This window comes from Pipistrellus hanaki, assembly GCF_964339955.1.
Source record: "Pipistrellus hanaki genome assembly, chromosome: 7".
Lineage (NCBI taxonomy): Eukaryota > Metazoa > Chordata > Mammalia > Chiroptera > Vespertilionidae > Pipistrellus > Pipistrellus hanaki.
Window position 1 is genome coordinate 32477980 of NC_140509.1, and position 27540 is coordinate 32505519.

The following is a 27540-nucleotide window of genomic DNA, read 5'->3' on the forward strand; positions in this document are numbered from 1 at the left end:
GAGATTAAAATATGGAGAGGTCCTATCTAGTTATACAGTTAGAAAGCACATCTTACCATTTCTCCCCTCAGATATCTACTTTGTTTGTTATTAAAAAAAATAAATAAAACACAAACCCTTTCCTTTGAGTCCAGATCTACTTTTCAGATGCAATGCATTTCCAGAAAACAGTTCTGCAGGAGAGCTGCCAAGAGGCAGCATCTTGAGAATGTACACACTGTCCTAGTCCCTGTTTAGTCTCATTGACAGACACCAATCTGCAACTGAGTAAATGTGACTGGGAATGAAGAATGAGGTAGGTGTATGAGGTAGTGGCAAAATGAAGAATTTTAGTATATGTACGTTTTGGGGCCCTGGAAAACGTGTTAATCTTTTCTCTTTATAAAATTAATGTGCACAAAGTCTAGATTCACAGAGTATGTTAAAATGTTGTCTTCAGTTATGTATCAATAGTGATTGTATACCAGTAAGGCATAGAGTTTAAGGCTGTGTTTTTCCAGTAGTAATGTGGTCACAAGACAGCTACATTCTTTGATTTGGTCATCCTTACAACCAAAGTCATGCACTTTAATTGGTAGACAAGATTTAAATGTGTAATTTGTGGCCATGAAGCAAACTGGAATTAACTATCCCACATGCGGTGAGCCTGAATGTCGGCCTGATCAGCGCGATTCTTGCCAGCTGAGCTAGTGTATCACAGGGGCCATTGTGAAGGATGATTTAATCACACTATTAACAACCTCTGTATTTGCCTTTAGTATGCATTCACTGAGGTTCAAAGTCTTGCTTACCAAGGAATCAATAATAAATTTAAATTTGGCTGTTAGGGTTTATTTAAAATATCATGATTCCTCAACAAATGGAATAAGGACATTTTTTTAAGTAAGTTGGAAGGTGTTTTTTTCACCTATTATAAAATTAACCAAAAATTTCATTTTCTTGGGCAGTATTTATGAATTTAAACAGTTACTTTTAGAGTTATAATTTAGTCATACTCTAAATTGATTCATAACCACATTGGCTTTATTTTAGAAACAACACAGAGATACAGGCCATCATGTCCCCTCTTCTTTACACTTAAATGAGACAATGTAAATATAGTGACAAGAACTTGAAATTTAGAGTTAGGAGATCTGGTTCTTATCCTAATCTTGTAATCAAAGACGTTTATGCTGTCAACACACCATGCTGTCCACTGCACAAATAAGAAACCATGGTTGGTACGTATAGAAATGGGGCAGATTGGGTCCTGAGTATCAGTGGCAACAAAGGGTGGCTTTGATCATCTTTAGTTTCCATCAACCCCTTAATTGCCATCAGCCCTTCAATCTCTTCTTTGATTTAGATAATGAATACTTCCCCCTGACTTTGTTTAAAACGCTATACACATGCCGTCTCAAAACAAGGCCTCTAGCCCTTCCTTCATATTATATAATTTCCCTAAGCCATTTCTATGGATAAATAATTCTGAAATAATAAAAATGATGGTAGAGTTCACTAGGCAAGGCCATATTCCAAACCTTAGTTGGGGGTTAGAGTTGAATTTGGGGGCAGTCAGCCCATCTCAGGAGAATGAATGTGTAGCTGGATGCGGGATGACACAGATCTAGGCCAGGTGTGGGCTCTGAGACAGATAAAAACTAGAGCCAAGAGGCATTTCAAGGAGGCGGGCCAGGCAGGATTTGGTACATATAAGAACACATGACACAGTGGGAGGAAAACATGAAAGATGATTGCACAGTTTCTGCTCTGTCAAGAGAATCATTTTGAGGCAGAGAAAGATGGATCTAACTATAGCCATGCTGATGCATGAGTGTCCCTATAGAATATAGGATGTTCTTCCGACATGGGTTGAAATGCAGATCAGTGATTCAACTGGAGACGTAGACTTAAGTGTAGATGATGGGTAAATCTTTATCTTTTATTACTATAGTTATAATTCTTTTTGCTCCTTTGACAACAGTGGGGGTTGGGATTTTTGCCATTACCTAGTTCAATCTATTGCAGTCTTTCAACAGTTAACAGTGCTTTCCATAATTTTGGTCCCCTCCACCTGACCTTGCACATGCCATACATGATTCAAGGAGGCATGCTTCTATCACTTTCAAGCAGGTTATGCTATTCTTTCTGTCCTCAGAAGTTCTTTTAAAGCTTCCTGGTAAGTCTGGCTGGCATTGAAAATTTGATGGGAATAAAATCCAAAAATACTAAACAAATCTCTTTTACACATTGTATTGGCAAAGCAACCAGATAAACGGGTTTTTAAGATTTTCCAAAAGCAATTTATGCTGCCATCCAGATGTGATTATATTTAATTTCTTCTGGGAGTCTATATTTTGCATTCAAGTGGTATGAGTAGTTTTGTTTATTTTTTCCAGCGAATATTTGATGAGTTTTACTATGTCCAGGAAGTCTTCTAAGAGGTAGGGAAATAATGGGGAATAAGATATATAAGACCCCAATTTGCATACCAAGCATGTAGACAGGCTAGGTACATGTGAACCAATACATGGGAGATGATTTCAGATAGAAGTAAGGCTATGAGGAGTATACAATGGGGTATCCTAATAGAAAGTTATATGGATGCTGGGTTTAACTTGGATTGGGTAGTCAATAGGAGGTGACTTTTACATTTAGAGCTGAAAGTCAAAGGTGTATTACCAATGTGAGGACATGGCATCAGCATTCAAGGGGAGTGAAGAGAAAGTGCCGAGATTCCAAGACAGAGACAAAGTTGGCTTTCCAGGGAACATCAAGAAGGACAATGTGGCTGAAATGTGGCAGGACAAGGAGAGAGGCAGGAGAAATGGCTGGAATATATCTGGAGACAGGTCAGGAGGGGCCCTGTGGACCATGGGAATCATTTGGATTTTATTCCCAGTGCAGTGGGCATTTATTCAGAAAAGTAGGATGTTGTGGCAATTCTAATTAATCACACTTTTTGTAGTAATACTGTTTTCTCCTCCCTCCCCCCAGCATGTATGTTTCTACATTTCCATTTTAATCAAAAGTTAAACTTGTTCTATTTTCTAGAATTTTTATGTTAGAGTATCCCAACATTCGGGTAATGATATACACATTCTAGTATATTAAGATATGCAGGAAATGTGATTGACCTATTGTCCTCAGAGTCAGGTTTTGTTGATCCAGGGAAATTGTAAGTGAGACAGTTCATCTTTGCCAAGCAGAGCAGTGCTGTTAAGACAGGGAGGTTGAGATAAACATTTTCATTGAATGGAGTATTGTTGACAATATCTCTCAAACATGCAGAGCCATAAAATGGATGTTTTTAAAACTATAATCTGATCCTGAATGTGAATTAAAACATTTTTTAAAGCTTGTTCTTGACACATAGGACTGTTTTAAATGTCAGGAAAATATAACTTCCATGTTTTAATTTGATCTCACTTCATTTGGATGGTTCCTAATGTGATTTGCATAAAATTATAACAATGTATATCCCTTTAAAAATAACAGCAATGACAACATAACACTCTGTCTTTGCAATGCTTTTTTTTTCCTTCTTTTATATTGGCTTGGAGCTGACATCTTACTATTGGGTCGGCAGCTAAGTAATTGCGGATTTTTTAAAGAAAATCAAAGACAATTTTTTCATGGAACTAAATAACTTTATTCTGTAATGTATTGCCCATTTTGATCAATGACCTTTTGCCATCTTTCAGGCAGCATCATAATCCCACGTTCAAAAAACTTCTGGTTTTTATTAGCAAAAAACTGAATCAGGTACGATTTGACATCATCATCATTATTGAAATTTTTACCATTCAAGGAGTTTTGTAAAGATCGAAACAAAAAGTAATCAGATGGTGCAAGGTCAGGACTATATGGTGGATGTGGCAAAACATCCCAACCAAGCTCCATTAATTTTTGCCGAGTGACCAAAGATGTGTGTGGCCTTGCATTGTCATGATGGAATACAACACCTTTTCGATTTGTCAATTCGGGCCACTTTTCTTCAACTGCATTGTTTAATTTCATTAGTTGTTCAATGTAGACATCAGAATTGATCGTTCGGTTGGGTGGTAAGAGTTCAAAGTAGACAATTCCTTTGTAATCCCACCAAACTGATAACAAAACCTTCTTTTGATGAATATCAGCTTTTGATGTTGTTTGAGTTGGTTCACCTGGCCTGCTCCGCGATCTTTTCCGCTTGATATTGTTGTAAACAACCCATTTTTCATCGCCAGTTATCAGTCGTTTTAAAGATGGATCATTTTCATTACGTTTCTTTAGCAAATCGCAGCTGCTAATGCGTTGCGTTAACTGTGATTCTTTCAGTTCGTGAGGAACCCATGTATCGAGTTTTTGAACATAGCCAAGTTGTTTTAAGTGATTTTCAATGCATGTATGTGATACATGAAGCTTCTCTGCAATCTCACGTGTTGTACTGTGACAGTCCGAATTGATTATTGCTTTGATTAGGGCGTCATCAACTTCAACTGGACGACCAGAGCGTCTTTCATCTTTGAGTGAAAAATCACCAGAACGAAATTTGGCAAACCAATTTTGACACTGCCGTTCTTTTAAGGCTTCGTCACCATAAACAGCACATAACTTTTTATGAGCTTGTGATGCGTTTTTCCCTTGCAGAAATAAAAAAGCAAAATATGACGAAAATGTTCCTTTTGATTTTCCATTTTTCAACGAACGCCAAACAAAAACTACAAAACTGATCAAAAAACTTTTTTTACTGATTAACAGCTGAATAGCCAACTATCAAATACAAAATGTGTTTTACATTTGTACTACGTCTGCAAACCTAAAAATTCAACTGAAGCCATATATGTGTGAAACCCGCAATTACTTAGTTGCCGACCCAATATTTGAATTTGGGGGATTATGCTTTTCATTGGGAAACAAACTGTGCTGAGGTCATGTTATCATTTGGAAGCATGGAGAGGATTTTGCATGTCCGTGACTATGATGAGGTATGTTGGGTTCCTGGATCTTGAGTAATCTGGCCAGTAGCCTCCCTGAGTGGGTAGGATGTTAGTGCACGCCATACTCTGAGCTCTAGTGAAACAAGAAGGGGCTCACATCATGGGGAGTGTATTTGTGGAGTGTTCTCTGCTTGAATTCTCAAAAGCCTAGGAGTGAAAAAAACGAAGGAAATAAACTATTTATTATGCTCTGTATTCCTTGTAATGATCTCAGAAGAGCTCTGAATAGAATCCTAAAGGTAGAGTACAGACAGATAAAAATCATGTCATAAACAATGTTTCCTAATATATATCTTCTAAGTTAGAGGTTTTCTTTCATACATGTTTGGTGTGGATGTGTATGCACACTCCTATATATTTATATTCATTTCTCATTATTCTTGGTTGTTATGTTCTATAAAATTGCCACATACACTGAATTAGTGAATACTGAACCATTGTTCCTAGGGGAAATCCAGGGCGAGGTTTCCATGAGCTTCTGCTTACATTTTTGTAAACTGATCAATGCATAACCTTATTTTATGTTTTACTGTTTATAGACCTTATTTATTTGTTATATGCCTTATATGTTATTGGTTTATTAACACTGAACTCAAGACCAATAGCAATTAAAACTCATGCCTTGATTAAAGTTTGCCCAACACATGTATTTTCTACACAACGCACATCAGTATCTTTGAACTTAGAAACATTAGATAGCTCCTCAGCACTATTCGTAGTATTTATTTTAAAAAGCGGAATCACAAAAAAAAAAAAAAAACAACAACACAAAATGCACAAAATGAGGTACCTAAATAGACTGTGGAAAAAGACACTTGTTACAGGAAGCTGAAACAGGAAGGCAGAGACAGTTGTCTTGTTCAACCCAACCCAGGCTTGGAATGGGCACATCAGGCAACTCACATATTTTGCCCCTCTGCTCATAGCTGCCGAGGATGCCCCAAATGCTGGCAGCATGGATTTTGCCATTACAAATAAATTTTGTAGAGGAGGTAGATTCACAAATACAGAGTCCTTAAAAGCCTAGGATTGACTGTATATACATATACACATATAATTTTTTTGCGATGGTATCCAATTTTTCCATTAGTGCTATGTGTGGCAAAATCTTATTGTTTTGGCACTTTCTCTGACTCATGTTCTAAGAGAAACACTGGTAATAATTGTTGTAAACACAGCATGAAGGATGCTCTTCAGTGAAAAGTGTGAAACAATCAGTAAAAGAATCCCTAGAAAGTATCAGTTTCTACCAGCAAATGATCAAAGTTTCCTAGCATGTTTTTTTCTTATAACCTGAGAGAGAAATTTAGAAATATCTCCAATAGATTTTTCTAGGAGGAAGTAGGAGCATATTGATTGTTGAATGCCCACCTATAATACTCAGAATGTAATGCAGCTGAAGACTTATTTTTTAAGTTGGTGGTTATTTTTTTCTCTTTAAGTTCAAACATGATCTCATCTTCTATAAATCAATAAAAGCTTAAGTTGGTCATTTTTTAAAAGCCCTGTAAAAGGAAATTGCATCATAATAGTAGTCTTCAGAAAAATAAGATCTGTTCATTCTTAATGTCAGCATTTAAACCACAAATTGAATATCAAGACCTTAAATTATTGTTTTTGTTTCATTGTAAAGTCATGAAAAACATTCAGAAGGATCCAAACCAAAAAAAAAATAGATAAATAAAAATAAATTTAGAAGACTGCAGACTCAATTGTTTTTACCAAACAACATATGAAAAAATGATCAGGAAGAAATAATTTGGTGGAAATGTAACTTTGACTTGTAAATTTGCAAATTAAAACCAAGGTATGCATAATAACAAGACATAATTCTCTTATGTTGGAAATAACCATCCTTTTGTAGGTCTTGAGCAGAAAGCTTGAACCTGAAACATGTCGTACTGAAAAGAATGCTAACTATTAGGGAGAGTGGATTCTAGGCCCAACTCGGCGACTGATGAGCAGTACGCACTTGTATCCAGAACATTTGGCTCCTTAGGTTTGGGCTTTCTCAGCAGTAAAATAGGGAGTTTTGACTGCATCATATTTACTATCTCTCTCAGTTCTCAAACTCTGTGAGGCTCCAGCACAAAACACTTAGAGGAGGCATTTGTTTATTTGAATCTAGACCATTACTTGAGAGTTTATTGTGAATACAATGGAGTAGCCTAGTAATTATTTAAAAACTATGACTATGGCAATCAGAAACCAGAGCATTTTTGAGAACTATAGCAATTCTTAAAAGCAGTTCTTTACCATTTTGCTTTTTGTATCTGTTTTTGTGCGAAGTGAATGTTGAGCATAGTCAGGCAGAGCAAATGAAACAAATTAGTAACATATTCTTCCAAGACTGATGTAAGAATTGTATTTGTGGGAAATTAGTAGTTTCTTATGACTATCAGGCTTTAAATAAATGTTACTTACCATTAAATCTTTCCACTTGGCTGATTAGTTTTCTTAAATTGTTAGCAATTGATTCATATTCAAATCACAGAGTATTATATTCTAAATATGACACTGTACATATAGCACCATAGATAAGACTAAAATCAACCAGACATGGACTTTATATTCTGGAAGGAGAGATATAACATATGTTTTCTTTTTACACGTGAGCACACATACACTTTAGTACCTTGTTCACTGATGCTCTTTTTATCACTACTCATGTCATCATTCTTGCTGTTGGCTACCTCCTTTCTGCTCTATCTGGTATGTTGGTCTCTCCATACCTGACTTCCTTCACTCCAGTGATTTTTTCTCTCTAACCACCTCAGCCACACACTCCCATGTTCTTTCCTGTGACTCTGAATCAATAATGACTATGTAAACTCCCAAATCTCTCTTTCAGGAATCTGAGTCTCTAGCCACTGCCTTTTATCCATCTGGCTGACTTAGTCTATTACTCCTAAAACCACAATTTCTCAACTTCTCCAGGAATCCTACCCCTTCGGCTCGCTCTCTCTCTCTCTCTCTCTCTCTCTCTCTCTCTTTTTTTTTTTTTTTTTTTTTTTACTACATAACATCCTATTTGTAGTTCCATTTCATCCTTACTCACATTGAAATACTTGATTCCATGATCTATCATGAAATCACTTTCTTGTAAACAGTTTTTCCCCTATTCCATTTTACTGTATTAACCCAGAAAAACCTCAGCCTTAGATTCAACTTGCAGGAGAAAATTACTCTTGTCAGTGGGCTCACATTAAATCAGTACCCACAAATCCTAGATGGTCTCCTGCACTAGCCAGCAGTTCTCCATTCTTTTACTGAATTCTCATTCCTACATTCTAAAAAGGTTATCTTACAACTTCTCTTCTTCATATCACTTTCATCCCTGACATCACCTCAGAGGACACATCACTGATAAGTTGTAAACACACTGACAAAACCCATCTCATCTCACCACCACATCTTCTGACTAAGCTTCGTCTATTCCAAGATACCTTGCTCCACCTTCTGTTAAGATAAGGAGTTTATGATACTACCTTAAGACAAATATCCTACCCTTGTTTACTCAAGAACGTTGCTCATGTCATTATTGTATCTCCCTCTCTTTTTCAATTTCAATTTCTCCCTCTATTGGATGGCTTTAAGAGGATATAAAAATGCCTCATATCTTTTATCTAAGAAAAAAAATAGTACTTATTTTAAATCCTCCCATCATCTCATATCTCCACGCTACACAGAAAATACTTTTCAAAAAGATTGGTTACTATTTTATTTCCCTTTCTTCTCTTCTTACTTGTTCTTTATTTTATTCCAGTCCTCAAAATCAGTCATTTTGAAGATATCCAATGGCTTCCATCTATCCTAGAAAATACACCAGATTTGCTCTGTCCTCTTTTTTTACTTGATTGTTTAGCAACGTTTGGCACAATGGGATAATCTCTCCTTGTTGAAACATTGTTTTGCCTTGACTGACACTAGTCTCCTGTGTTTCCTTCTTTTCCTCTTGCTCCTCTTCATTCTCCTAAGCTGATTTCTTGTTTTCAGTCAAAAGTGCCCATTGAGTTCAATTCTAAGCACTCTTCCTTTTCTTTGTCATGGAGAATTTTTGACCATTCATCAGAATCTCCAGGAGCATTTGTCTGAACACAGAGTGATGGCTCCCAGCCGGAGAGTTTCTGATTTCCTAGGTCTGGGTTGGGGCCCATTTATAACAAATTTCCACGTGATGGCTGATATTGCTGGGTCAGAGAACACTCTTTGAGAACCCCTGTTTTAGAGAACTAATTTGGAATCAACCTGACTTTCAATCATACTTTTGCCTTTTATTATCTGTGCAACACTGGGAACATTATTTAACCTCTGTGTTCCTTAATATGCTCATTTGTAAAATAAAGATAATACAGGTTGCTATCTCACCTTCTGAGAATTAAATAACTAGGGCTACAATATTTTTCTGAAATCCATTCTTTTTGCTTATACTCTTACCTCTCTCAAATTGATTTTCTGAAAGGAAGCAAGGCTGTACTTTAAAAAATATAAATTATATGAGAATCACACTTTATCTTACCATTCAATTATACCCAGAGTACAATGTGTGGGTTCATTCCCGATCATGGTCTCCTTGGTTCATCATGTCCTAACCTACTGGTCTTTTTCTGCTCTAGAAAAGCTTACTTTTTACTGAGTAACAAACTTCTCCAACATTGAGTGGCTTCAAACAACCATCTTATTTCTCACAAGCTTGTGAGTCGGAAATTCCAGTAGAGCTTGGCTGGGCGATTCTTTTGCTTCCATGATGTATTCAACTGGCTGCTGCCTGCAGAGGGGGCGTCAAAAATAGCTCCTTCCACTTGTCTGGAGCCCAGAGGACAAGCAGGGAAGGCCGCACCTAATTGGGCCTCTTTTAATCTGCGTCTATTTGAAGTCTCGGTGCTCTCCCTGTGTTCTCTGCAGGAGGGTTAATAGAGATTACATGTCTGCTAAGGGCTCTGAGATCCAGGTGGAAGCTGCCAGTTTGAGAGACTAGCCTGGAACTGGGACAGACTCACTTCTAGCACTCCTTTGGTCAAAGCAATTGCAAGCCTGCTCAGATTCTTGGGGAGGAAAATGAAATGTCACATTGTAATTTTAAAAAAGTGTCTTAAGAATTTGCTACCTTCTTTAATCCATCAGAGGAGTACTCCACGTATTAAGTACCTTTCACACTTAATTCTTTCTCCAGGAATTCTGCCACCAAATATTCCATGGCTGATTCCTTCAAACCTCAGCTCAGCCATCACCTCCTCATTTCAGAAAAGCTTTTCTGTCTGCCTTATCTAAGTGTACTTCCTCCCACCATCATTATGCACTCATCACCTGTTTTATTTTTTTCTGAAATTACCTTATTAGTGGCCGGCCGCCTCCCACTGGAATGTCAACTGCACGAGAGCAGAAACTATCTTTCTTGTAGGCACTATGATTCCAGAGCTCAGAATGGTGCTTGACACATAGAGTTTTTCCAATAAATATTTTATGAATGGGTGAATTAACTATGAGTATATAATTTGTTCATAGATATATAAAGAAAAATATATAATTATCATAAAACTAGTGTTGGTATTACTATCTGTATTTAAGTTTTCTGAGTATAAATATTTATGTATATAAAAACATTTTTCCCTGAATTGATACCCTTTTAATTATAAATAAAACTGACCTATCATGTGAGAAGATGGTATTTTTGTATAACATATGGTACCTTTTCAGTCATTGAATTTTTGAGATGCATTTATTTGAATGACATTTTACCTAGGATTACTTTTTGGATGGGGGATAAGAGATCTTTGGGGAAAATATACACTTTTACTCTCTTTCCAAAAACAATGTCACAAATTTTAAACTATGTTAAAATTTACATTAAGAGCCTAATAGGTCTTCAAATTTCTTCTTGCTGTGTTAAAGATAATATTAATGTCAGTAAAACAACAACAAATCCCATGGTCTTTTGTTGAAGTAAGTAATTCTTAAAAAGCAGTATAAATTAAATGAAAGAGATTGGAAAATAGTTTCATGTTTTTTTAATATAAACAAGCATTTGATGATTTCTGAGAAAATAAATTTAGATTTTATAAAACCAAAAATGTTTGGAAAACATTTTAAGGAGCTTAGTCCAACATGCATCTGATTTCACCTTTTCTTTAGTACATCCAACATTTTCAAGATTTTCTAAACAACCAAGTAATAATTTTGAGAGTAAATTTATAAATAGGATTTTTTTTTTTATGTTCAAGGCCAAGCATTGGTAAACAGAGGGATAAATCATTTTTTACTTTGTGATATAGCCAAAGTCATGGCAAAACACAAGCCTTTTGTAAGTTTTTCAATAAATAGATCAGGGTTTTTTGTTTTTGTTTTTTGAAAGAGACGGTTAATAGACATACAACAAACTTTCATTCCCACACCATTTCTTTTTTAACAGATGATAACATTTCAGAGTTGGAGGGAAACTAAGGCATCTTATTCTTTAATTTTCTGAATTCATAAAACATTCTCAGCAAATAGATATCTGGTTTTATTAGTTTGCTAGGGCTGCCATATAAACTACCACAGACAGGGTGGCTTCAACAATAGAAACTTATTTTCTCATTCTGGAGGCTAGCAGTTTGAGATCTAGGTATTGGCAGCATTGGTTTTTCTCTAAGGCTTCTCTTCATGGCTTATAGAAGGTCCTTGATGTTTGGAACTTATCTCAGGATATGTACAAATATGAGCAAATTAAAAACACACATACCACACAATGCAGATCCTTCTAGGTCACATGATCTTCTTTTATAGGTGTATGTTAGGTCTTCAAATGACATATTGAATCAGCCTGGATTGAAGTCATAGATATGTTCAGATTAATATTTTTAGAAATTGGATTAATCTCTATTTCTAATTTTGTGAGATAGTTAAGTAGTTCAATATTTAATGAATATTTGACTGTTTAATTTGCTTCTCACTTATTCCACTGTTCTCTTTAGCTCTTTAGTCTACTCATCCTCCCCTCTGTTTTCCCCTTTTTCACATCCTTTATAATTTGTCTTTCTTTAGTAAGTTACCTTGTTGTTTAAGTTTAGGTTTAACATTACTAGTAAATTCTTGTTTGACATTGAGTCCTCCTTTTGGTGAGTCTGAGACAGTTTTGAAACATGACACAAAACACTCCAAACACACACACACACACACACACAACAATAACAACAAAAGATGAGGCCATTAATATTTATTCAAGTATATGCTACATTTAATCAGGCAACAGCTTCTGTTGACATAATGAGAAAAGCCACCTGAGCTATGGTAAAATTTGAAAGATAATATCACCGTATTAGTTGGCTGAGGAAAAGATTGTATGATCTGAAACATTTTTAGATCTCTATTGGCAAAATGCTTTCGCAATTAGGAAGAAATAAATGAACTCATTCTTTCATCATTAATTTGTGAACTAGTGAAACTAAGAATGGTCTCATCTAGTGAAATCATAAGATCCAAATAGAAAACATCACTTTGATGGTGTACTATTCTTACATCCAAGGGAAGGAGAAAGAAAACTAATACTTTTTAGCACATAATATGAGCCATCCCTGAACTATGAAACTTCTAATACATTCATAATATTATATTTTTACAACTTTATTGTGATTAGCAGCCCATATTTCATGTTAAAATATTTCAAGTAACTTGCCTAACTCCCAGAAATAGCAAATGGTCAAGCTTCAGTCTCCCTTGTTCCAAAGCCAGACCTTGTTCCATAAAATTAGTTATCTCTAATTTACTCTATAAACAATAAATCTTTATTATTCTTGTGCATGACTACACAATTATCAGTGGATTGCCATAAACAGACAATTTTCATAAAAAATGAAGGACTGAGATTATTTTAATGAAGATATAACAATTTCTTGAGAACTATTTCTATAATATTCAGATATTAAAGCAACATTTATGATGGTATTAAAGTAGTTGTGTAAAATAATAGTAATTATTCAGGGGAAATGATCAATTTATATGAATATCATTTTATAAAAAGACAAACTGAAATTATTTTCTAAGCTGAATGAAACAATTTCTCTTAATACAGAAACTAACATGTCATGCCTATGTAGCATTTAACTAAATCAAGACTTTGATACAAGATGATTTATGCAAATGAAAGGATTCTGCATTGGCTACTGAAACTAGTTTATTCTTGTAAGAGATTTCTTGAGCCAAAGCTGGATTCCTTCTAAGTGCTGGGCCAGCCAGGTCTTCGTCTTTTCTGTTCTTGAGTTAATTGATATGATGTAATTGATATTTTATAATAGCTAAGATTATTTCCAAAACAGAGGAAAGAATTATGATCACTTTCTTATGAATCATGGTTATAACTTTCTCAACAGACTAGGGATTGGGAGATTTGAGTTTGTATACTAGACTTGTAACTACCTTCACAAATAAACATAAAATACATCTTCCCTGTATCTCAGTATTTTCATTTCTAAAATGGGCATATTTCTATAAGGAAAGGAATGCCTTCTGATCATTAAAACTGTTGAATGCTAAGTTGCTGAGGGAGCCATCTGTAATAAGTGCTTAGAGATGAAATATAGAGAGGGTAATTGGTGGGGAGAGGAATTTATTCATGGAAATAGGGGTTTCAATAAAAAGGGACTTGTACATTTCAAATAAATATTATATTTCTATGAAATTAAAACATTTGCAATTTTCAGCTGCTACCATCAGAACACTAAATAATTGGATAAGTTGGCTTAAAATTCATGGACAATATTATGGGGGATAGGAGGCAGATCGCCTGTAGAGGTCATTTTAGGAATAAAAAATCAGATGAAGAAACACCCCGATATCCTTTAACTCAACTTCACAGAAGGTCCAGGACCATCCTTGCTCTTCTCATTTTTTATCAAACTGAACCTTGACTGTGAGAGCTCCCCAGATCCAGTCTCAGAAAGAAGGGTGCCCCAGGGGCCCTGAAGGTCCCTCTGTAAGCACAAAGGCATGAAGTGCTTGAAGCATCAGAACCAGAAATTACTTGAATCTAATTTTCAGGTGTACAAGAGGCCAATGTAACACGAGCATTACAAGAAATGGAAAAAGTGAGATGTACTGCAGAGTTTTGGATGGACTTTAAGCATGTGATGGATGAATGGAGAAGGGCAGCCAAGGAGCTGTTAAGTGAGGACTGGAGCCCGAGCCAGAACCCTGGCAGCCAACAAGTGAAAGCATCAGCAGATTTTGAAAAGATTAAACAAATTACCATGAAAAGATGACGCTGGTGATAAGGTTTCGCTGATAACGGGTGACAAACTGGACTGCTCAGGTTCTGAATGTCTAAATGAAGAACAGGAAGAAGAACATTTGAAAATCGTTTAATGTTAGTACTTGTTTTTATTTTATACTGGTAGTTTTGTAATGAACAAAGACCTGACCATTTTTCTAAGGATGATTTTTCTTGGCTTTCTTGCCTACTAAATTAAAACAAAATTTTGCATGCAATTATGAGAACTCCGTGATCTGGCGGACTGTGCCCGGCCTTCCCAGTTCTCCATTATCTTCTGCACTACTGCCCCAGTCACTGCTCACTGGAAAGTCTTGTATTGTCCGCCGGTAGGCACTTCTTTGCTCAAAGAGTTTCCTCCATTTTCCGTGTCACGCTGGGTCTTTTTATTTATTTATTTATTTATTTATTTATTTATTTATTTATTTATTTATTTGGTCTAAATCCAAACTTGAGACTTCTTGCATAAACTTTTCCTTGATTCTTCCTCAAAGAAATTAGTTTACCTCCTTTGGCTTCTAATTACAGCATCTTAGAGAAACGATCCCGCCACATTTCCTGCTGACAGACGCTGTGCAGCTGTCAATCTTTTCAAACGGACGGGTACATTTTGCCTAAGGCACAACTTGCCTTGTTTATTTCTCCATTAAGCATGTCTGTCTGATTTTTGCTTCAATTGATGTGGAAGATTTTTGGTTTAGGAGATGACAACTTAAATTGGAAGAATAAGAAGTTATGGTTACTATTATGGCTTTGATTTGTCATGCTCTAATCACTGCATGTGGCAAAATATTAAGCACACATGGTGATATCAATGTTTCCAAACCTTTAGAAGACAGAATGGGGCACATGCATCTGCGTGTGATTTAAAAAATGTACCTTAGCCTTTTTCTTGACATTGTATACAATAAAAAGTGGCCACTTAAAGCATAAAAAGAGCTGGGCAACACAGATGGCCGGTGTTGTCCCTGTGTCCTTTCCGACCCTGACTCCATGAATTCGGGTCAGCTATTAATCTTTTTGAGATTCCGTTTCCTTAGCTGTGGAATAAAAATATTGCAGTAGCGATGATCACATTTATAACGCCATAATTTTATTATATTCTGTACTAATATCAATAGCAATTTAAGATTTATATTCATCCTTTTCGGTTTGCATTTATATTGTATATACACTCATGTCTATTGGGCACACTTGGTTACTGGGGTTTGGTGAGGAGGAGTGATGCCTGGACACGGGGAGAATGACAACCAGGTGCCACCTAATAGTCCATGGGAGAATAAATGTCATTGGCTGAGGGCTCTCCAGGCACTGGCTGAAAGAGACATTCGGGGTGCCCACGCTGGGTGAGAAGAAATGTCCTGGGCTGGCATCGAGGGAAGATTACGATTCTGTGTCTTAGCTCCTACTGCTATAAACACATACAATATATCAAGTGGCTTAAATAACACATTTACTTCTCCTGGAGCTGGAGGCTTTGAAGTCCAAGATCCAGGTGCTGGAATATTCAGTTCCTAGGGAGGACTGCTTTCAGGCGTGCAGACAGCCCCTTCTTCCTGTGTGCTCAGGTAGAGCAAAGAGAAAGAACTCTTATCTTTCCTCCTTGTAAGGCCACTAATCCATCATGGCGGTCCTACTCTTGTGACCTCATCTAAATCTAATAACCTCCCAAACTCCCCATTTCCAAATACCATCAATGGGGGAAGGGCTTTGACATACACAAGCATTCAGTCCATAATATTCTCTGATCACTTCCTTTGGATGATTCTGTCCTAGGGCCAGGGGGCAGGAGTTAAGACAAATAAAAATTAGGTTACTGAAGAAGGTTCATGAGAAGCAAAGAGCCCAGGGTGGAGATACTGCATCGTTAGTACAGACGGCAGTTAAGGACAGCTGCAGCAGGTAGATTCCCAGCAGGGTTAGCCCCTATAATATCGAAATTGGCTGCTTTAGGACAGTGACCAGTGAGTTTAAGGCCCAGTAGGAATGTGAGAGTTGACTCTAGTTCTGAGCCTCACCTTTTCTGTTTTGAGACAGAGACTCAGCAAGAAAGAGGCTCAGTTCTCCAATAATATGCAGCACCAGGGAGCAAAGCAAAGAGAAAAATCAGTTATTTTTGATCAACTTACTTGATTTTCTCTTGCTCAACTATCCATCTGTTCTAGTAGCACTTCAAGATGATTAATAACAAATCATTATAGGGATAATTTTAAGACTGCTTATAGCTTTAATTTTCTATATCTTTAAATACAAATATTCTATATAAAACTCTAATATGCAAATCAACTGAACAGCTGAACAACTGGTCGCTATGATGCACACTGACCACCAGGGGGCAGATGATCAATGCAGGAGCTGCCCCCCAGTGGTCAGTGTGCTCCCACAGGGGGAGCACTGCTCAGCCAGAAGAGGGACTCATGACTGGTGAGCACAACAGTGGTGGTGGGAGCCTCTCACACATCCATGGCAGCACTAAGGACCCCTCTGGGGATGTCCACCTGCTGGCTTAGGCCTGCTCCCCAGGGGGAGGGAAGCAGGCCTAAGTCGGCAGGTGAGAGGACACAGGCTGGGCTGAGGGACACACACACCCCTGTCCAGTGCATGAATGTTATGCACTAGGCCTCTAGTAATGTAATAGAAGAGAAGAGGAACAAGAAGGTAAAGGTTAGGCTTGTGTCAGTATAATTAAGGTTACTATAGCTATGAAATTTTGACTCTGCCAGAGGGACAGAGTAATGAAGGAGGTGAGTTAAAGGAAGACAGTACATAGAGAGTAGCCTTGTAAGTAGCTGATAGTTCTTCATTTCTATTTTCAGCAAAATGTACTTATTTAGAACATGAGTTTTAAAGAATTTTTTTTTTTTTTTTTTTAAAGAAAGCTATGATTTACATCTTGAAAAATAAAAAGACCTCACTTTGGAGGGGGGAAAAACTTATGCAATTCATTATGCCTATGGTGAGTATATTTCTAAAACTTAAAAAATAAATAAATAAGTAAACAGACCTCCAGGAAATTAAAGACTAAGGAAAGACTCACTTTCCCCCATAACAATTCAGTGTCATTGTATTTTTCTTCTTGGTCTCATGGTTGACTTGGTTTGTGACTTACCATTTGTTACAGTCTTTCCATGTCCTTCCTGGACACCCAGAGTTATAGTCAGCATGTGAAATGTTCTTTAAAGCCCACATTTTGCTTTTAAATATTACCTACTGGTTTCAGTTCCACAGAGTCAAATTTCAACTCAACTCTTTGGACTTCCAGGCCTGGAAACCTTTTAGCAAATCCTGTTTCTATTTCCATCTTCTGAAAAAGTTGTCTCTGCAGACAGAGGTTTGGCATCTGTATACCTCCCTCACGTATTATATATTACGTATGAAATGTCAAGAAATCTAAAATGCCACATAGATGGAAAACATAGGAGGTACGAAAATCCCTGGATATCTCCATTCAAATGTTCACTATTTCTCCATTCATGAAGTTAAAAATAGAAATTAGAACTTGAAATCAGATGTTTTACAGGGGGTTAGAACACATACATTTGAATGGCTAGTGAGTTCATTGTGGAAGTTCAGAAGCCATCTTGAAACCTGTGTTACAGCGTATTTTGAAGTATGTTTTCTAAGTGATCAGATTTTGTTTTTTGGTCATTCTAAGTCTCTTCCGATACAATGTGGTCCTATATTTTTGCCAGATTCAGTCAAAACTCAGTTTATTATTGCCATCTTGACTGTCTAGTGACTAAATGCTGGACACAAAACTCACAGGGTCCAAATCGATTCATGGTCGAATATGCATTTCAGTGTGTGATAAATTCTATTCAGTGTATTGTATAGTGAGTGTGGTTTGATGACCTGAAGGTGAGTCCTGAAAAAGCCAATCATGTCAATGATTGGAAATAGAAATAGTATTATTAATTATTTTAAAGGTTATATTCAAAATTTTAAAAAAGACATAATTCTATTTTCATTATTTTTTTAAGTTTTATTACTTATATTTTTCTTTGTCTTCACAATTCTTTCCCTGAGAAAGGATTTCAGGGTTACTATGAGTCTTACTGTAGGAGAAAGAAAGCAATGTACAGATGAGTAATTCAGTGTCTTTTTGTTTCCTTCTCCTCCAGTATATTACTTACCCAAGGGTATTTGAAATATTAAATTTCTACATCTTTGTCTGATTTATTATGGTTACTGTTCCATCCTCATCTTGCACCAACCATTCCTCAAACCCGACCACTGAGTTAGGGTCTTCAATCCTGGCTGTGCATTCCTAAGCCCTGGACAATGCAAACATCAGAGCCTTCTCCCCGACCCACTTCCATAATACAAACAGTCAAGACCAATTCTGATTTAACATCTTCTCTAGGGCCTATCAGTGTTAAAATCATTCTTACACTAGAGGATAGAAAATATGCTAAAAATCTTCATGTAGGCAAACAGCTTTTAAATACCCTTTTCTAGATAACATTTTATTCAACGAAATCATATATTTAGGTCTCTATAAAAACTGTAGGAGAAATTGGCCTAGAACTGATTTTCATGCCAGTTTCTACAATAAACTTATTTACAATAAGTAATATTTGAGTTTATTTTTTGACTTTGAAAAAAAATGTGTCCCAGTGTTTTATTGGAGTAGATTAACAAAGACATCCATTTATTTAAAATGGGAAAGAGAATATTCAATAGAAAGTATCACTATTACAGAATTGTCTGTAGAATATTTGAAATGAGGTATCTGTACTCTGGACAGGTGCATTGTGAAGATTAAGTTTTGTAGTTAATCTTTTGATAGTATTTGAGTTTAAGGCTCAGATTCAACACTTTGTAAGTGAACCGGGGTGAGCATTTAAAATTTCTAAGCCTATCTCCTCATCCTTAGTGAGCATTATATACTATTATTTTGGTGATTTAAATTTGTGCTTAACACATAGTAAGAACTTAGGTCAGCCATATAAAGCCATGATTCTCCTCTTTCTTTTGCCTTCTGAGCAGTTTTGTAACATAACTTTTCCAAGGTTAGTTAGGTATCTATCAGCAACACCCCCACTCCCGACCCCAAATCAGAATTTTTCAGGTTTTTCTAGATTGTAAAAACCATTTTATATTTCTTGTAATAGATATTCTCCCTTAAAAAAATCAAAAGAAAAAACCAAGCAATCATGGACGTATGCATTGAGGAAATCGGAGGTGACACAAAAGACTGAGTCAGCCAACTGCTATTTTTCCTAGAATTGACCCCAGATGTAAATAAAGATTCAGAGTTTCCATCAAAATAGTCCTTTAAATTTAGATGGTGAAACTGTATGCAAAATCACATCAGTTCTGTTGATTTCCTTTTCTATAAATCAAGATAAGAGTATTTCTGATTTTCTATACTTAATTTATTATCTACTAATGGCATTAAGAGACAATATTAATTTTTATTCCATTTTCACAATGATTCCCATTTTTAGATCAGTCCCGTAGTAATGGAATTATTGGCTGATGTAATAAATTGCTTAATCAATTTTATACAATTGTCTTTTATTTTCCATTGCAATATAAGTTAATAAAACAAAAAAGATGCTGCATTTAATACTTTGGCAAAAGTCACTGTCATTATACAGGTTTATATTTGTCTTAATCTTGTTTATAACATATGTATATTATTACAGTCTTCTTACTGAGAGTCTTATTTAATTCACAATCATCAAAGATGAAAAAGATCAAAATTTTAAAATACTTGCTTGATTATTTCTCTGGCTATAAATGTGTAATTTATTTTTGTCATCATTTTTAAATGAAAGCTATGTGTTTTCAATAATAATCACTATTTAAAAAGAATTATTTGGTTCTCATTCATGTATCATAACTTTTTATATTCTGTTAAAAAATTGACTATAGATATACCACTGAAATGATAATTAATTATATCAAACACTTTTAAGGCAAATTTCAATTTTAGATATGCTAAATGTGAAAAATATGTATTTTTAAAATGTGGGAAATATGGTGTATTTTTGCCCGAGGATTTTTAATAACTTTAAGTTGGCAAAACCTTTGGAAATTAAGTTTAATTTTTAACACAGATCTGAGGTGGACATGTATTAAAAAGTATCCTTGCTTTCTGTCTTGATATACCAAGTGAAAAATATAAAAGACTTTTCACAATTCTTTTATAACCACTTTTACTTCTTGATAAATAATGCACAGAGATTTTGCTGCCCCTCTTGTCCTCACCTCCAAGAATATAGTACATTCTCAGAGAAGCATATCTTTATTAGAAAAGGTTTTTGTTAGCTTTACTTTTGCATAATGAATGTTAAATTCTGAATATCACCTCAGACTCAAAGCTTTGTGAAGGTGTTGGTTGTGTTAAAAACTCCCTTGCCAGCCCCTGATGCTGTCCTGACAACAAGTATTTAATAAACAATAATTAATTAATGAATTTAAAAGGACTACTTGTTCTCTTTTGTAATGGTTCATACACATTTGTATTTTCAAAATCAGCATGAAAAGAGCATTAGAAAGAGAGCAGAAATGAGTGGAGATGGGGCAGTGATTTATAAGTCTTGTTTCTTCCAGTGACTTATGCCTTGACATGAATCTCCATTGTTATGTTTAATTCTCTTTAGGTATTGATGTTGTTTAGTATTTGAAGGCATGTTTTAGTTTCCATATGCTTTGCAAATATGTTCCCCTCATCTCATTCCTTTGGACTCTATATAAGAAAGCAATCTCTCAGCAAGTATAGAGATCTGAGTGTTGATGGTACCAGGAAGAACATAAATTAAAATGTGGTTTCTACAAGTTCCCTTCCCTCCAAATCCCTACATTAACAAGTCTTTATTTAAACCAAGTAACTGATATGGCTTCTGTCTCCTGACTGACCCAATGAATGGATTATATATGAACTACAATACTGGTGATAATTCCCACATCACAAAATTTTATTGAAATAATCACCAGGGAGTTCTTAGTTATTTATTTCTATGTTTATAAGAAAGTATTACAAATACATCAAGAAAATGAACAATTATAATGGTTAATTGCTTATTAAGATGTATATAGTGCTTATAATTCTTTTTTTTTTTTTTTTTTGTATCACTCTTCTGGGCCTGAAGAGGTAATTATTTTCCAAAGATGAAAATCATATAAGAAGAGCACAATACCCTCTGAATTAATCATTTTAAAGTGTTTTAAAAGTTTTTGCACATGTTTCTCCTAGCCTCCTCCAATTTAAATACTGTATACCTTGAGTAAAGTGATTTAATTCATTGATGTCTGTGCTTCCCGGGCCCCTGGGCATCGGGCAGATGTGCCCATCAGCAGAGAAGCAGCACATTTGCTGGGGAGTGCAAATTTCCTCTGGGCCCAAAATGTGAAGTGTTTTTTTTTTTTTTTCTCCCCCAAAGTAACATATTATAAATTTTATATACTTATATATTCTCATTTTAGTCATGGTTCATAAATAAATTTATCATTTTTAGGAATTGTAAGTTGCATAACATCTCCATGTTTGTTTGTTTTTCTCATCTGGGCATACATGATTTGATTATTATAGTCAAGATTGTGAAATATTACTATATTCATGGTATGAAAAACTAGTATGCAAATTTCTTTAAAATTTCACTGTATTCATTGTTTTGGAACATTTACCACATTACATGTAATTTTGGGGTGCTTAGGAAGAAAATGTTAAATCATATGTATCTTGCTTAGGAGATTATAAAAAGTTGAGACTATCTGTTCATTTGTACTGCATTATTTGAAGGTTGCTAAGTGATTATATTTGTTTTATTAGGGACATTTTGAGCAAACTTGAAGTTGTTAACTAAACACAGGAGAACATTTTTAAACTGCACAACTGTGAAAGAATGGGTGTTACTGGCTTACTAAGAATTTTCATTTGTAATATACTCAAAGTCTACACATAGAGTAAATTAAGTTTTGCCCCTCTCTGATACTTCTTAAGAAAGAGTAGTCAAAGCCAGAATTTGACAGCATTAGTCTTCTTGGCTGCTATACCAAGTTACCATGAAATTAATGGCTTTAAGCAACACAAATTTCTTCTTTAGGGTTCTGTAAGTCAGTGTCCATGGGTCTGACTGGACTAAAATTTAGATGTCAGCAGGCCTGTGCTCCTGTCTGGAGGCCCTCAGGCAGCATCCATGCCTCATCTGTTTTAGCTTCTAGCAGCTGCCTTCACTCCCTGCCTGTGAACTCCTTCCACTATCTTCAAAGCCAGAAACATTACATGTCTTCACACCCGACCTTTCCTAGAGTGTCAGATCTCTTTTTGGTCACATTAAAAAAAAGATTGTCTGCTTTAGAAAACTTGTGTGAATTGATTAGGCCTACTGGATTGTCTAGAATAATCTCTTTGTCTCAGTGACCTTAACCTTAATCTTATCTGTGACATTCCTTATGCCTGTAAGGTAATATATTTACATTACTGGGGATTAGGATGCAACTATCTTTGGAGGTTATTATTCTGCTTATCACCCATCTAACTGACTTAAAATAAAAATCCTCACCAAAGGATATGTTTATTGGTTTCTTTATAGAAAGAGGGGAAGGGAGAGAGAGAAACATGGATGTAAGATAGAAACATAGGTTGGTTGCCTTCCATACACAACCTGTTTGGGGATTGAAACCACCACGTAAGTATGTGCCCTGACCTTTCAGTGTATGGATGATGCTCCAACCAACTGAGCCACATTGCCAAGGGCTAACTGATTTTTTTATTTAGCTCCAATGCAATAGTGCCATGTCAAAAAGAACAGATGGCACATACTCAAATGTAGAGAGAACAAAGCATTTACTGTTTAACCTCTTTTTAATACTGTGATTCTGATCCAGGTAGGAATGGTTAAGGAGGTGGAGAGGAAAATGGTTCAGATTCACCTGAAAGACTTCTTAAAACTGCCAACATATTGTTGCCAATAACACAAAGAACTTGGCATAAAATGCTACCCCATTATCTCTTCTCTCTTTTTCCTATAGAATGCTGCATTCATGAGCTGCAGGGAAGCACAGGATTTGGTTGGAAAATCTGTTAGGAGAATTATCTGAAAAGTCTGAGGCCTCTTGACCTTGCAGAAGGTGGCAGCCCTGCCTTGACTTTTCCAAACAAATCTGACTCTCTAGTGTTTTACTGGAATCTCTATGTTTAGACTTCAAAACATCCTTGCTTAAAGGATGCATGTGTCTTCTCAAGGATGCTTACCCTGATGATAGTACCTAATAGTTAATGTTAGTTCAAGCTGTTGTTACAATAAAAGCCTCAGGAGTCAGGGGAACGGAGCTACTTGGTAGCTATAGCCAAGTAGTCCCTTAGCCTCTCTTTCACAGAAATATGTATCAGTGTAATCATTCATCTGTTTTTTAGGGTCTGCCAGTCAATCCCTGCAATGAGCCTCTTTTACTCATGGGGTTTTGTTATGCTCATCTGTTTGGGGAATAGAAAAAAAGGGTGAGGACCATTGCTTGAGTTCCTTGGTACTGTTAATTCAGCTTGATTTAGGAAGAATGAAAGAAATCTGACTTAACTAAGGATATAAAGCTTTATTAAGTGCAAGAAATGAATGAAGTGTTAATCTATTAATGTTGAGTGGACAGATGTGAACCTTGTGAAAATATTAACTACCAATTAGTATGTTTACTCTGTGCAAATATAGTTTTAGATGCTTTACATTTAAGCCTCATCACAATTCTATTAGCTATCAATAGATCCTATTATTATCCCCATTTTATTGTTAAGGAAACTGTGGCACAAACAGGGTAAATATCTTGCTCAAGCTTTCATAGCTAATGGATGGTAGAGGCCAGGGTTAGACCCATGCAGAGAGTTTCAGGAATCATGTAATTAAACACCGTGACATACTGAGGTTTGAGAGGAAATTAAGGTTCAATTACACTGTATCATTCCAATAATATGTGGCTCACTAAATTTACTGTACTTTAGATACATCATATTTTCTATGAAGCCAGGCCTTATTTGAATTCCTTTAGCATAAGTCATTACCATCCACAGGATCACTGATGTTATAAAATTATTACTAGTAGTTACTATTATCATTAAGAGAAAGAAAAAAACACACACAGAATTTTAAGTTAGAAAACTTTTGGACTCCACATTTTCAATCAAGAAAAGGACTCAAGTAAATTTCAATCGTTCATCTCATCTAGAAAAGACTGGCAAGCTTTAGCAACCAAAATTAGAGTCCTCCCGGAATTCATAACTTTGGCATTTTGAAGAAAATGCAAATTTTCTGCTGTTTTATCCCATTCCCTTTGGCAAAATGCAGCTTCCATTTTTTAAAATAATCATCTTTGCCAGCATTGCTTGCAAAGAGTATAAATGAATGGAAATGACACACAGACAACATTGTTCACATAACTGAAGTGACTGTGGGATAATCATAATGAATATTAACAAGTATATTTTTAAAAAAATTTGGACAACCGTCAAAACAGCCATATTTTTCAGTTTTATCCTTTTAGGACTTTAAATTTAAACCTAACTTCACAAAAATCTACAAATCAGTGACCAGAATTAGAAATAGTATACTAAATGGAATTTAGTACCATTAAACTATATGTATGTATATATATATATATATATATATATATATATATATATATATATATATGAGTTTTTAAAAACTTTTTATATGTACTATAAATGTAGTGAAATAACATGATTTTGGAAAGCAAATTAATTTAAAAATCTGATTTGTAAGTTGTAATTTTTATACCTTTTGTCCTAAAATATACATTACAGAATAGTTATTTTAACCATATGTATAATACAGTGGCATTAAATATATTCACAAATTTCTATAACCATCACCACTATCTATACCTAAATTTTTTTCATTATCCCCACAAAAAAAACTGCTGTAGCCTTTAAATAATAATTATTCTTTCCCTTTCTCACCAGTCCCTGGAATCTCTATTCTACTTTTTGTCTTTCTGAATTTGTATTATAGGTGCCTCATACAAATGGAATTATAGAATACTTGTCCTTTCGTGTGTGGCTTATTTCACTAAGCATAATGTTTCAAGGTCTATTCATATTCTGTATTCCAGTGTGTGTGTGTGTGTGTATGTGTGTGTGTGTGATTTTGTTTTTCCATTTTTTTCTGTTAATGGACACATGGATTTTTCCCACCTTTGGCTTTTGTAAACAATGTTGCTATTGGAGTTCTATTGATCTCAAGAAGAATATACTTGTCAAAAAAGGACTACTTGTAGTTAGTTGGGCTCGAATTCATAACCAGAGTCTAGAAGCCATTCTTGTTCCTCACACACACTGTATTTCAAGGAAAAGCCACATGCTGGGTGCTAAGCCTCCTACACTGTGTTCTTACCCTCTGAGTTGACGTTATAAGAGAATTCCTAGAATCAAAATTTGACCAGTGGGACTGAGTCATTTGCATCTTCACCAATCAATCAGAATGGCTTCATTCCAACCAATCAGGATGGTTCTATTTGGACCAATCAAACTGTAAGGATTTGAAATACTCATTTGCATAGAAGTAAACTCATCAGAACTTGGGGATGGGCACTCTTCTGTATATAACTGTCTTGGTGGAGTGAACTTTAGTTTCCATCAAAGACTGTGTTTTCCCAGGTGGGCCAGCAATATTGGCTGAAGCTGCACAGAGCAAAGCTGTCTCAAGGGAGTAAAGCACAGCTGTATCTCCAGACCAGAGCTGTAACACTGGAGCGGTAACACCTGGGCTGCCTCTCCTGAGCTGTTTTACAGATGTGCCGGTCTGCAGTCATGCTGAATCACAATTGACCTTTTTTGCACTGAATAGTGTCCCTCTTCACTGCACCCCAAACTGGGGACTCCGGTTGGCATTGAATTGGTGGTGACAACCTTTGATTCACAGTCCTTTCAATTTCTTAAGATTTATTGCTGGAGAGACTGCCCCAGTTGCCACATCTGAAATTTCTAGACCTTTTCTCTTCGCCTTAAACTTGGGTATCTTTTGTGAACAATTAAAAGCAGGGAAAGGCAACACTTTTTTTAAGGCCAGCATTTAAAAAAAAAAAAAAAAAGAAAGAAAGAAAGAAAGAAAGAAAGAAAGAAAGAAAGAAAGAAAAGAAAAGAGAGAGAGATGTTTGACCCTACTCAGTTTCAAAACTATTATTCAAGGCTTAAGTGAAACTGGGACTGATTTGGAAGCAGTAGCAAAGTTTCTTGGTGCTTCTGGGGAAAAACTTGATTGCAGCCCATATGCAGGAACACTCTTTGACCTTCTGCTGGCCTGGGAATTCTGGCAGATGACACAGTGCACTCAGATGTCTATGTGCTCACAGCATAGTGAGACCTAGAGGCCATGCAAGCATTCTCTTAGGTTTTGAACAAGTTAACCAGGTGCTACAAATACCTGGAGAAGGGTTTGAAGATGAAATAAAAAAAGCTGCTGTAGAGGGTTTTTTGGAGTCGAAGAGGAACAAGCTGGCTATGTTGAGTGTTTTTCTGGCGAATGGAACACTTAATGCTTCCATTCTTAATGGCCTTTATCATGACACTTTGGTTTAATAAGAGGTTTCAGCAGCTATTGCTGTAAAGCTGTTTAAGTCACAAATAAATGAAAAAGACATCAATGCAGTAGCCGCAAGTATTCGGAAAGTCAGCATGGGTAACAGACTGAGGGAACTTTTTCCTGTGAATAAACAAAGCCTCGAACATTTCACAGAGTCTTTCACCGAGGCAGGCTTAAAAGAACTTTCAGAGTATGTTCGGAATCAGCAAACCAGAGGAGCTCATAAAGGACTCCAAAAAGATCTTTAAGAACAGATGTCCTGTGGTGATTCATTTAAGGATATCATTTTGTATGTCAAGGAGGAGATGAAAAAAAGCAACAACAGCATCCCAGAACACGTTTGTCACTGGATGAACCTGGTCCAGTGTAATGAGCACCGTGGAATGCAACAAAAAAGAGGAGCTGGTAGCAGAGCAAGCCATCAAGCACTTGAAACAAACCAGCCCTCTCCTTGCTGCCTTCACTACTCAAGGTCAGGCTGAGCTGACTCAGTTCCTGAAACCTGGGAATATTGCTCTGATAACATTCATTCCATGAAAGCCTTCCAGAAAAACCAGAGTGCTGTTTTTTCGGCTGAAGTCCTGAGGGAGGAACCCGTTCTGAAGTGGTACAAAGATGCACATGTTGCAGAGGGGAAGAGTGTCTTCCTTGAACAAATGAAAAAGTTTGGGGAGTGGCTCAAAAATGCTGAAGGAGAATCTGAGTCTGAAGCTGAAGAGGGTGACTGACGTTGGAAACTACACCCTCAGTAAAGCAAACAAGAGTTGTAGATGAAAAGGCATGTCTCGTGTGTCCT

General features: G+C 36.0%; 1 pseudogene across 1 annotated transcript; it reads left to right on the plus strand.

Moving 5' to 3' along the window:
* Window positions 1–2673: 2673 nt before the first annotated feature.
* LOC311625846 (eIF5-mimic protein 2-like) lies at window positions 2674–27505 on the plus strand (annotated as a pseudogene). Its single transcript has 2 exons — window positions 2674–2831; window positions 26255–27505. The product of its transcript is annotated as an eIF5-mimic protein 2-like (transcript).
* The last annotated feature ends 35 nt before the right edge of the window (window positions 27506–27540 follow it).